The following is a 12,409-nucleotide window of genomic DNA, read 5'->3' as shown; positions in this document are numbered from 1 at the left end:
CAGGAGAAGAGCAGGCTAGTGGGCTCCCTGTCTTCTCCTCTTCCATGTCTGTATGGTCGCTCTGCACTCTTATCAGTCAGAGACCCCATTTTTTTCCCCTTCATGGGCCGCACATGAAGCACTGCATGTGGCCCTTGGGCCACAGGTGGGCCACAGGTTGGCCACCCCTGATCTAGTGTATATTTTATTTTTGTCTCCCAACAGATTAAATGTTTAAATCAATGTCCCTTACTTGGGGCTATACATTTAAGTATCTGTTCTGCTAAACTGGTGAATTGAACACCTGATTTATGATTTTATTAGATATTCTGGACCTTCTTGTGCCTGTTTAGAGTCGTTGATAAATAACCATTTTAAGGGGAACTTGTTGGCAAGACTTTAGCCAATTTGGGAATTTGAAGAAGCTGTTGGGTGGCGAAAATAAAAATAGTCCTGACATAATTGTCAGAGTGATAGTCTCACGGAGGCAGAGCAGGGTGAAGACGAGTTTTGTGGTGAGTGATGGTCACTGGCCACCAACAATGTTTTCCTGCTTAGGGTCTTCAAAAACCTACAGTTGCCCCTGGATGTATAGGAAGCAATGGGTCTCCTGAACCTGTTAAATTCTCCTCTAGGGGCAATTCCCCCCTCCATGGAAACAAAATGGAGGTTTAAATCTGCCACGCAGACCAATAGGAAGCTGCAATATCATATGTCGCGACTTACTACGGTGTATTTAAACCTCCTTGAAGTACCGGCGGAACCTTCTACAATAAGTATCTCAGGGACCCAGGAGTCCCCAGAGTTCACATTAGGCCAGGTCCATAGTGCCTCCGCCCGTGCGGAGGCGTGCGCGGCTGTGACGTCACCCGCTTGAAGCGGGGGAGTTTTTTGGCCATGGTACGTGTGCCAATGCTGTGCAAGAACTGAATTAAATAAGCGATCGATTACAGCCTGGCTAATCATGTGTCAGTGTGCAGATTGTATTGATGCACATATTGAATGGGGATATATATATATTTTTATATATATATATATATATATATATATATATATATATATATATATATATATATGTAAGGATGTGCATATATATCTAAAGGTTCCGCGCTGTCAATCACAAAGGCAGCGCCATATTAGTCATTCTGTCAGCAAGGTCACTGTGTACAAGTTGGGCTGCGCATGCGCGAGAGAAGCGCGCGAAGGGTAACCAATCTGTGGAGACTTTGGGGGTTTGAACTCTGAACTCCGAACTGCGAGAGAGTCAGCTGAGGCTGAGAACCAATCGGGTGCGAGACTCTGTATAGAGGAACCGGATGCGTGTGGGCGGTGGGTCAGAGCAGAGAGGGAGGTGAAGGAGGAGGTTGGCGGAACCTCGTGTGCGCGAGCGGAGGGTCAGTGACCCGTCCGCTTAGGTGAAAGGTATCCCCCCCCGGCCCGAGGAGTATTCCCCTGTCATCGTAGGGTGCTGTTTTGTAAGGACGGCCTTAGTTGGTAGGGACATTTCCCATTAGTGTGATTTGGCTGCGGAGCTGCGGCCGCCATCTTGGATTGGATACAGACGGCGCTGCAGCAAGGAGTGACGGCGAAAGGCTGGAGCAACGCTAGGACCCTGCGTGGAGTGTGATGGTCATCGCAGTGACCGGAAGGTATCATTGGTGCACCTACACCGGTCACCAGGCGCTGATCCCGCCTCCCACTAACTAATTGGGCCAACTGTGCAAATCCTATGGTACCATACCTATACTGGTTATAAGACATACTCCTAGGGAGAGTGGCAGAGCCACCTGTGTACAGGACATTATCCCTAATAAGGTGTGGCCGAGCCACGGTGTGTGTGTGTAATGTTATATGTTTATTCTGCAGATCATTTGTTCTTTATGCATGATATATAAAAGGTTGCTGTTGCATAATGCTGTTGTGATGTTCTTGCTCAGGGTATAATCTCTATCATGGGGATCCTGGGCAAGTGGAGGCGCTGCACCGCGATTAATAAAGGTATGACCCCAGGCTCCCAAATAGCGGAGGCTCAGAGCTCCTGAGGACACAGGTACATGCACCACAGTAGTTCCTTATTGCAGGCGTTCACAAAAAGGGCTACATTTGGAGGCGCTGCTGAGAGCTTAGACCTGGGGTGCCCCCACATTTTTTTTTGTCTCTATTGTGCAACCAACCCACATCATGTCGGTGCCCTCGGCGCTCGAGGTGCGCAAGTGGGCCCAACGGCGCGGGATTCCCTTGAACCGTGTTTTCGCGCTGGGCCATGTCCCCGCCATGATCTCTTTAGGCACTGTGACCGAGCAGGTCCGAAAGCTCCCTCTCCTGGACAATGCCCAAGTACAAGACCATTTTTATGACCGCGACCAGACCTGGCGCCGGATCTTGTATGCCACTGAACAAGATATATGCCCCGAGGCTTTGCCCCGTATACTGCTGCTGCCCGAGGCCCCGGGGGTGCGCTGTCCCATAGTCCAGGCGGACACCCCTGTGCCCCTGGCCACTTCCACCCCCCGGAGAGAGTATACCCCCACCGTTGGCGCCGCGACGGGAGGCCCAGACCACTCCCCTGACCGTGGCCTGCACCCTCGCTGGCCCGCAGCCCTGAGCCTAGGCTCCTCATCTACCCCGTCCGGCCTGCGGGCTGGCCTCAACCGACTTAGCCTATCAAGATTGGACGCTCACCCTGCCGTTGGGGATAGCTTACCGGGAGACACCTCTTTTCCTGCACTAGCCGCCGCTATCCACAATACCACCCAGTCGCTCCAGTACAGGAAGTTAAAGGCCTTCTCCGGTGAGAAACCCACGCCCCAAGGGGAAGTAGGGATAGAGGACTGGTTGGATCATACCGAACAGGTACTGCCTGAATGGACCTGCACGGACGCGGTCCGCAGACAGCGCATCGTCGAGTGCCTACGACCCCCCGCGTCCCACATGGTGCACTACTACCGTGATGACAACCCGGAAGCTGATGCAGCGGATCTCATCTACTGCCTAACCAAGGCGTATGGAGCTCCGGTGGATATGTACACTTTGATGTCAAAATTTCATGCATTAGCCCAGAAGGAAGGGGAAATGGTATCCGATTTTCTCAGGCGACTACACCTGGATCTTTGGAATATGGTGAGGAAAGGCGTGTTGCCAAGGAAAGAAGCCAACGGACTACGTACCACTCAGTTGCTGAGGGGCCTCCTACCCCTACACCCCGTGTCGGTGCGGGTCAGTAGCTGCATAACGCCCGGACAAGCCCTGTCGTTTCACGACTTAATGGATCGGGTCCAAGCGCACGAGATGGTGTTGTTAGGGCGTGACTTAGCCACTGGGAAGAAGCCACCGCCCGGGGGTAAAGAAGCCAAGAAAGTGGACCCAAAGCCCGACGTGCCCGAACCTGGGGATCCCGATTCCGAGGATGTCCCTACCCCAGTGACACCCAGACCTCGTCCCCCGACTGGGCGAAGTCCCCCAACCAGGAGAGACGAAGCTTACCTCAGCCAAATGCAGTGTTACGCATGTGGAAAGATGGGACATTTACGGGCCCACTGCCCCACCTCGCGGAGGACGTCGTCCCGACCGGCGCAATCGATGCCGTGCCAACCCCTGGGGGATGAAAAGGTGTTGCCGCCCTCTCAGAGCTCCCGAATTGGCCCCGCTTCCATTGTTCGCGTAGTTATCGAAGGCATCTACGCCGCCGCATTGTTGGATACGGGTTCTCAAGTAACCATCGTATACCGGCCCTTCTACGACCAACATCTCCACCGACTGCCGTTGTTATCTGCGGATGCCCTGCGACTACGGGGATTGAGTCATGAAGATTACCCCATAGACGGAGTAGTAAAGGTGCAGTTAGATATTCTCCAGCTGAATACTGGTAAACATCACCCCATGGAAGTGGAGGCCTTAGTGTGCCCCGAACCTCAGGACCACCCCAGCGCCCCAATCATCTTGGGGACCAACGCTGACATTGTGCGCGCGGTGTTTCGCCAGTTTTTGCAAGAAGCGGGAGAAGCCCCACTGCTGGCCTTAGCGGCCTGTCCCGCCCTCCAAGAGGTCTGCGGTAGAATTGCGGCTGAAGAAGAGTATGGCGTCCTTTACAGTCAAGAATGGGGACTGACTCAAATTCCCCCGGGGGAAGGACGAATGATGGTCGCCGCTTGTCACTACCCCCGACGACGGTTGGAGGATCAACTCTTCACCGTGGAAAGTATGGCCCAGGACGAACAACGTTTGGGATACAAAGTACTAGCCTCTGTCAAGGAATGGCCCGGGAAGATTCCGAGGCGCACCTGGGTGTACGTGCAGAATATATCCCCGTACCCCATGACTATCGACAGGCGGCAGACGCTGGGAAGGATATACCCTGTAACTCCTGAGGAGAAGGTTTCGACGGGACCCTCTAGGTGCCCACCTACTACCGTCGAGTCAGTGTTGGAATTTGACTTCGGCGACTCGCCACTCCCGGATGTATGGAGGAAGAGGCTGCTGAACGAGCTACACGACCGAAGGAGTGTGTTCTCCACTGGTGATATGGACGTGGGTTGCAGTCGCAGCGCCCACCATACCATCCGAATGAGCGACGCTACCCCCTTCCGGGAGCGCTCCCGCCGGCTTGCCCCCAGGGATGTTGACGAAGTGAGGGGATTAATCGACGAGATGAAAACGGCTGGCATCGTGCAGGAATCTCGGAGCCCTTACGCCTCACCCATTGTGGTAGTCCGCAAGAAGAACGGGACGGTCCGTCTATGTGTGGATTACAGAACTCTGAATACCCGTACTATTCCCGATCAGTACACACTGCCCCGAATCGAGGACCTCCTGAACGCTCTGACGGGAAGCAAATGGTTCAGTGTGCTCGACCTCAGGTCCGGATATTATCAAGTGCCCATGGGCCAGGAAGACCAAGAAAAAACGGCCTTCATCTGTCCATTAGGGTTTTACCAATTTACCCGCATGCCGCAAGGGATCTGCGGTGCCCCGGCCACGTTCCAGAGACTAATGGAAAAAACCCTCGGAGATCTTAACCCGCGAGAGTGCTTAGTGTACCTGGACGACATTATCGTGTTCGGGCGGACTCTAGAGGAGCACTCCGAGAGACTGATGAAGGTGCTGGATAGACTTCAGGGGGAGGGTCTCAAACTGTCGCTGGACAAATGCAAATTCTGTCGGTCCTCTGTGACGTATGTGGGCCATATTGTATCGGCTGATGGGGTATCCACCGACCCAGGGAAGATAGAGGCGGTGGTGAATTGGCCTAGACCTCAAAATGTTCAAGAGTTGCGGTCCTTCTTGGGGTTTTGTGGCTATTATCGGCGGTTCGTAGAGAGCTATTCCAGCAAGGCCAAGCGACTGAATGATCTTCTAAAGGTGTATCCGGGAGAAACCGGGAGAAAAGGAATCTCGGCGCAGACACCCTTTGGGAAGACATGGACTCCAGAATGTGAACAGGCCTTCAAGAACTTAAAGACCAGCCTCACTCGGGCTCCCGTCTTGGCCTACGCGGACCCCGACAGAGACTATGTTCTACATGTCGATGCTAGCCTTAGCGGATTAGGAGCGGTTTTGCATCAGAAGTATGAGACCGGGCTGCGTCCGGTGGCCTATGCGAGCCGAAGCTTAACCCCTAGCGAGCAGAATTACCCGGTCCATAAACTGGAATTCTTGGCGCTAAAATGGGCTGTGGTAGATAAGCTGCATGACTACCTATATGGGGTACAGTTCGAAGTACGCACGGATAACAATCCCATGACCTATATCAATACGTCTGCCAAATTGGACGCCACAGGACATCGGTGGTTAGCTGCTCTAGCCAATTACAGGTTCAACCTTAAATACAAACCCGGACCCACCAACATAGGTGCCGACGCCCTGTCTCGTCGACCTGGCCTTCAATCCACCCCTGATGAGGAAGTTTGGGAAGAGATACCGGGTCCCAGGATTCGTGCCCTCTGCTCCGTGGCTGCGGTAGTCGACGACCACGTGGCATTCTCGGAATTACGGGTCGTTGACTCGTTGGGATGCCATTCGCGGGCTATTCCTCGGGCCTATCAGGGTCGAGAAGGGATGAATATCACTGACGATAATATCATCTCGTGGAGGGATCTAGTGCATTATCAAACACAAGACCCCATAGTGGAGCTAGCACGTCAAGCGGTACAACAAGATAACCCTTCTATACTGAAGCGAGCCCCCAAAGACTTGGTGAAACTCCTGTCAAATGAGTTTGGGAAGTTCGAAATGGACAATTGTTTGTTATATCGGGTGATACCTTATCACAACCATCCCGATCGGCGTCAGCTGTTTTTGCCGGAACGTTTGAGAACCCTAGTCCTCCGGGCCCTTCACGATGACCATGGTCACCTGGGCATTGACAAGACATTTGGGCTACTACAGGATAGGTTCTATTGGCCGAGAATGAGGGAGTCCGTGGAGCAACATTGTCGGAGGTGTAATCGCTGTTTACAACGAAAGACACTGCCCACCAGGGCGGCTCCTATGGCACACTTGAAAAGCTCGGGTCCAATGGATTTGGTGTGTATGGATTTTCTCTGTATCGAGCCCGACAGTCGGGGAGTTAGTAATGTTCTTGTGATCACTGACCACTACACTAGGTACGCCCAAGCGTTCCCTACGAAAGACCAGAAGGCCGTAACGGTGGCCCGAGTACTATGGGAGAAATATTTCATTCACTATGGATTACCAAATCGTCTTCACTCCGATCAGGGCAGGGACTTTGAGAGTACACTGATACGGGAGTTGCTCACTCTACTGAACATTGCCAAGTCGCGTACTACCCCGTACCACCCCGAAGGGGATGCTCTGCCTGAACGGTTCAATCGCACTCTGTTAGATATGTTAGGAACCTTGACGAGCCCGCAAAAGACGGAGTGGAGTAAACACGTCGAAGCATTGGTACATGCGTATAATTGTACCCGACATGAGTCCACCGGGTATACTCCGTATTTCTTGATGTTCGGAAGAGAAGCCCGTTTACCGGTGGATGTGCGCCTGCGGATATCTACCGATGGGGTATCCAATAGGACGCACTTTCGATATGTCCAGCGGCTAAGGGACAGTTTACAGCTGGCGTATAGATTGGCTGAACGGACGACTGCGCAATTGAATGCGGGAAATAAAAGGCGCTACGATCACAAAGTACGTCACAAGGAAATTCACCCCGGAGATGCGGTCCTCTTACGCAACTTAGGTGTTCCTGGGAAGCATAAATTGGCCGACCGGTGGCGGGAGGGTGTGTACGAGGTGGAGTCACAGATGCCTGGTCTTCCTGTGTACCGGATCAAGGATTCTGAAGGCCGCGTAAAAGTGTGGCATAGGAATCATCTGCTTCCCATACCTCAAGTAGGGACGGACGAATTGGAAATCCCAGCCACGCCCATAAATGGAGAAGTTGAACACACAGAGGATGGCCCAGAGACTGTAAAAATTGCCACCTCTGAGGATCCAATGGAAGGAACCTCTCAAAGGGGCCTTCCGGCCGTGGAGGCATCTCCCGAAGGAGCCACGGGTAAAGAGCCTCTTGGCCCGAACATTGATCATTTGACTCCCGCGAGTCAGCCTCTAGACCCACAAAGCCCATGTTTCACACCCCAAAGAGACTGTACTAATGCTGAATACCCCTCAAGGGTAGAGATGGAAGTACCAGTTGAGACTGGACACTCTGCAGAGGAAGCAGAGGAGAATCAACCCCGGCGAAGTCAAAGAAACAGTCAGCCTCCCATGCGAATGGCATATGATCAATTTGGGGCACCCCATTATGAGGCTCAGCAGTGGGCTCGGCATAGGATGCAAGCTATGATGGTACTGTTTAATGAAATGTGTAACCTAATCTAGGAGGGAGAGGGTTGTGTAAATAGTTATATATATATATATATGTGGGTTAGGTAGTCCAGCGGGGACGTTGGATTCTGGAGAGGGGAGAATGTAAGGATGTGCATATATATCTAAAGGTTCCGCGCTGTCAATCACAAAGGCAGCGCCATATTAGTCATTCTGTCAGCAAGGTCACTGTGTACAAGTTGGGCTGCGCATGCGCGAGAGAAGCGCGCGAAGGGTAACCAATCTGTGGAGACTTTGGGGGTTTGAACTCTGAACTCCGAACTGCGAGAGAGTCAGCTGAGGCTGAGAACCAATCGGGTGCGAGACTCTGTATAGAGGAACCGGATGCGTGTGGGCGGTGGGTCAGAGCAGAGAGGGAGGTGAAGGAGGAGGTTGGCGGAACCTCGTGTGCGCGAGCGGAGGGTCAGTGACCCGTCCGCTTAGGTGAAAGGTATCCCCCCCCGGCCCGAGGAGTATTCCCCTGTCATCGTAGGGTGCTATTTTGTAAGGACGGCCTTAGTTGGTAGGGACATTTCCCATTAGTGTGATTTGGCTGCGGAGCTGCGGCCGCTCTTGGATTGGATACAGACGGCGCTGCAGCAAGGAGTGACGGCGAAAGGCTGGAGCAACGCTAGGACCCTGCGTGGAGTGTGATGGTCATCGCAGTGACCGGAAGGTATCATTGTTTATAAGTGCACCTACACCGGTCACCAGGCGCTGATCCCGCCTCCCACTAACTAATTGGGCCAACTGTGCAAATCCTATGGTACCATACCTATACTGGTTATAAGACATACTCCTAGGGAGAGTGGCAGAGCCACCTGTGTACAGGACATTATCCCTAATAAGGTGTGGCCGAGCCACGGTGTGTGTGTGTAATGTTATATGTTTATTCTGCAGATCATTTGTTCTTTATGCATGATATATAAAAGGTTGCTGTTGCATAATGCTGTTGTGATGTTCTTGCTCAGGGTATAATCTCTATCATGGGGATCCTGGGCAAGTGGAGGCGCTGCACCGCGATTAATAAAGGTATGACCCCAGGCTCCCAAATAGCGGAGGCTCAGAGCTCCTGAGGACACAGGTACATGCACCACAGTAGTTCCTTATTGCAGGCGTTCACAAAAAGGGCTACATATATATATATATATATATACAGTGCTCGACAAATAATGATAACAACTCGCCCGTTGCGAGTGGATTTAGGCCACTGGCGATCCGTGCTGCGGCTCTATTAATTCCCCTGCTCGCGCCAAAATTTTCAATTTTTTTTTTAAATAAATAAATAAATAAAAAATTCCTCTCCCTGATTGGTCTGACGTGGGGAAGAGGACCGGCTGGCAGCTCTGGGTCAGCCTCTCTCTCCCCCCTCCCCTGCCCACGATCCCCGCTTGCTGCCAGGGGCTCTCACTTCCGTCCCCAGCGCGCGCGCGCGCGCAAGCAAAGTTGACTGCTGGATCCAGCGCGTCCCCGTCCGGCCACGTTTCCCATGCGGATGTCCCCCGCATGCCCCCACATACTAAATTTCCCCCCCAATGCCCCCAGATGTCACCCGCAGACCTCGATGTCGCCCGCAGGCCCAGATACCCACATACCTCTGGTGAGTGGGACTCCCGGCTCCGTTTCTTGTAGTGTCTGTGTGTGGTGTGTGTGGTGTGTGTGGTGTGTGTGGTGTGTGTGGTGTGTGTGGTGTCTGTGTGTGAGAGCTGGGGCTGCTATATCACGGGAGTCTGCGGTGTGCCGGGCCCGATCAGGTACCGGGGGAAGGGGGGACGCTCACTTACACCATCCCCTGCAGAGCTGCGGCGGCTATTCCGGGAGGCTGCAGTGGGCCGGGACCGAGCAGGTACCGGGGGGGAGGGGACGCACACCACCCTCTGCCGGACCGGGAGGCTGCAGTGGGCCGGGCCCGAGCAGGTACCGGGGGAGAGGGGACGCACACCACCCTCTGCCGGACCGGGAGGCTGCGGTGGGCCGGGCCCGAGCAGGTACCGGGGGGGAGGGGACGCACACTTACACTCGGTGCCACCAGCGCCATGTCGGGCTGCCGGGTCCCAGATCTATTCCCCCCTGCAGCAGGCGCCTCGCTCCGCTCTTGCTGCGGCCTCCCGTTTAGGCCGCGCGGGGCGGGCGATGTGCAGGAGAGGTGAACGGTGATGCAAGGGTGGAGTGAACGGAGGTAAGGGGGGGGGAGGGTGAATGGAGGTAAGGGGGGGGGGGGTGAACGGAGGTAAGGGGGGGGGGTGAACGGAGGTAAGAGGGGGGGTGAACGGAGTTGGGGGAGGAGGGGGGGTGAATAGAGATGCAAGGGGGAGACAGGCTGGACTGGGGAGAGAGCAGAGAGAGAGACAGGCTGGAGTGGGGAGAGGACTGAGAGAGAGACGGGGGGGGAGAAGAGAGAGACAGGCTGGGGGGGGGGGGGGCTAAATGCTCCCAGGCAGTCAGTCGCCCACCCAGTCAGTCACCTACCTACCCAGTCAGTCACCCATCCAGTCAGTCAGTCACCTACCCACCCAGTCACCTACCAAAGTCAGTCACCTACCCACCCACCCACCCAGTCAGTTAGTCACCTACCTACCTACCTACCCACCTACCTACCCAGCCAGTCATCCCCCCACCCAGTCAGTCAGTCACCTACCCACCCAGTCAGTCAGTCACCTACCCACCCACCCAGTCAGTCAGTCACCTAACCACCCCCCCATTCACCCACCCAGTCAGTCACCCACCCACCACCCACCCAGTCAGTCACCTACCCACCACCCACCCAGTCAGTCACCTACCCACTCACCCAGTCAGTCACCCACCACCCACCCAGTCAGTCACCCACCCACTCAGTCACCCATCCACTCAGTCAGTAAGTCACCCCCCCACCCAGTCAGTCATAAAGTCAGTAATACCCCCCCACCCAGTCAGTCATACCCCCCCCACACCCAGTCAGTCATACCCCCCCCCACCCAGTCAGTCATACCCCCCCCCCACCCAGTCAGTCATACCCCCCCCCCCACCCAGTCAGTCATACCCCCCACCCAGTCAGTAAAATGTCAGTCATCCCACCCCCTGCCCAGTCGCCAAGTCACCCAGTCACCCCACCCAGTCAGACAGTCAGTAATCCCCACCCAGTCAGACACCCCGTCACCCCACCCAATCAACCAGTCAGTCACCCCACCCCCCCAATCACCCCACCGAGTCACCCCACCCCCCCAATCACCCCACCGAGTCACCCCACACCCCCAATCACCCCACCCAGTCAACCCATCCCCCCAATCACCCCACCCAGTCAACCCATCCCCCCACAGTCACCCTCTCTCCGTCTCTCACCCTCTCTCCGTCTCTCACCCTCTCTCCGTCTCTCACCCTCTCTCCGTCTCTCACCCTCTCTCCGTCTCTCACCCTCTCTCCGTCTCTCACCCTCTCTCCGTCTCTCACCCTCTCTCCGTCTCTCACCCTCTCTCCGTCTCTCACCCTCTCTCCGTCTCTCACCCTCTCTCCGTCTCTCACCCTCTCTCCGTCTCTCACCCTCTCTCCGTCTCACACCCTCTCTCCGTCTCACACCCTCTCTCCGTCTCACACCCTCTCTCCGTCTCACACTCTCTCTCCGTCTCACCCTCTCTCTCACTCCGTCTCACCCTCTCTCTCCGTCTCTCTCACCCTCTCTCTCCGTCTCTCTCACCCTCTCTCTCCGTCTCTCTCACCCTCTCTCTCCGTCTCTCTCACCCTCTCTCTCCGTCTCTCTCACCCTCTCTCTCCGTCTCTCTCACCCTCTCTCTCCGTCTGTCTCACCCTCTCTCTGTCTCACCCTCTCTCTGTCTCACCCTCTCTCTGTCTCACCCTCTCTCTGTCTCACCCTCTCTCTGTCTCACCCTCTCTCTGTCTCACCCTCTCTCTGTCTCACTCTCCATAACATTGCGGGAATGAGGTACCTGGACATTGAGGGTCTGCGGATCAGGTAAGATCCCAGGCGGGATTGCTGCTTTAAATATTGTAAAGCGGGGGCATCCAGGCACTAGTTAAGGGGTGCAGGAAACTAGTCCTTCACATCTGGCTTTTTTTTCTAGATTCGACATTTATACACACACACACAAGGACTAATTGTAGTATAATGTAATACAATAAATAAACTTATGTCAAAAACGAATGTTCTTACTAGGAATTTATTCAATTTATTTCATTTATGGTTTTTTTAAATGCGGGTCTGGGGGCGGGATTAGAGGCGGGGTTGGGGGTGGGACTAGAGGCGGGGTTGGGGCGGGACTAGGTGGCGAGTAGATTTTTTGGTTCGGCGAGTAGATTTTTGGGTGATTTGTCAAGCACTGTATATATATATATTTATAGGATAATAAAGAACCCTAGGCACTCCGTCTGAATGACTAATAAAGTGGGTGCAAATCCTGTACAGAAAGATAGGCAATACGATACCGCACGTGGACGAATATCAGAGGCAGCACTCCAAAAGTGTATATATATATATATTTTTTAAACAGCAGCTTGAACTGCAGCTTTAAGTAATATTTTTAACACTAGACAAGCATTTTTTTTTTAAACAGGACATGCACGATACAAACATTATATGAGTTAAACTCATATAGGCTTCTGGTGGGGGGGT

This window comes from Ascaphus truei, chromosome 3 (assembly GCF_040206685.1).
Source record: "Ascaphus truei isolate aAscTru1 chromosome 3, aAscTru1.hap1, whole genome shotgun sequence".
NCBI lineage: Eukaryota > Metazoa > Chordata > Amphibia > Anura > Ascaphidae > Ascaphus > Ascaphus truei.
Note: the sequence above shows the minus strand (reverse complement) of the source record.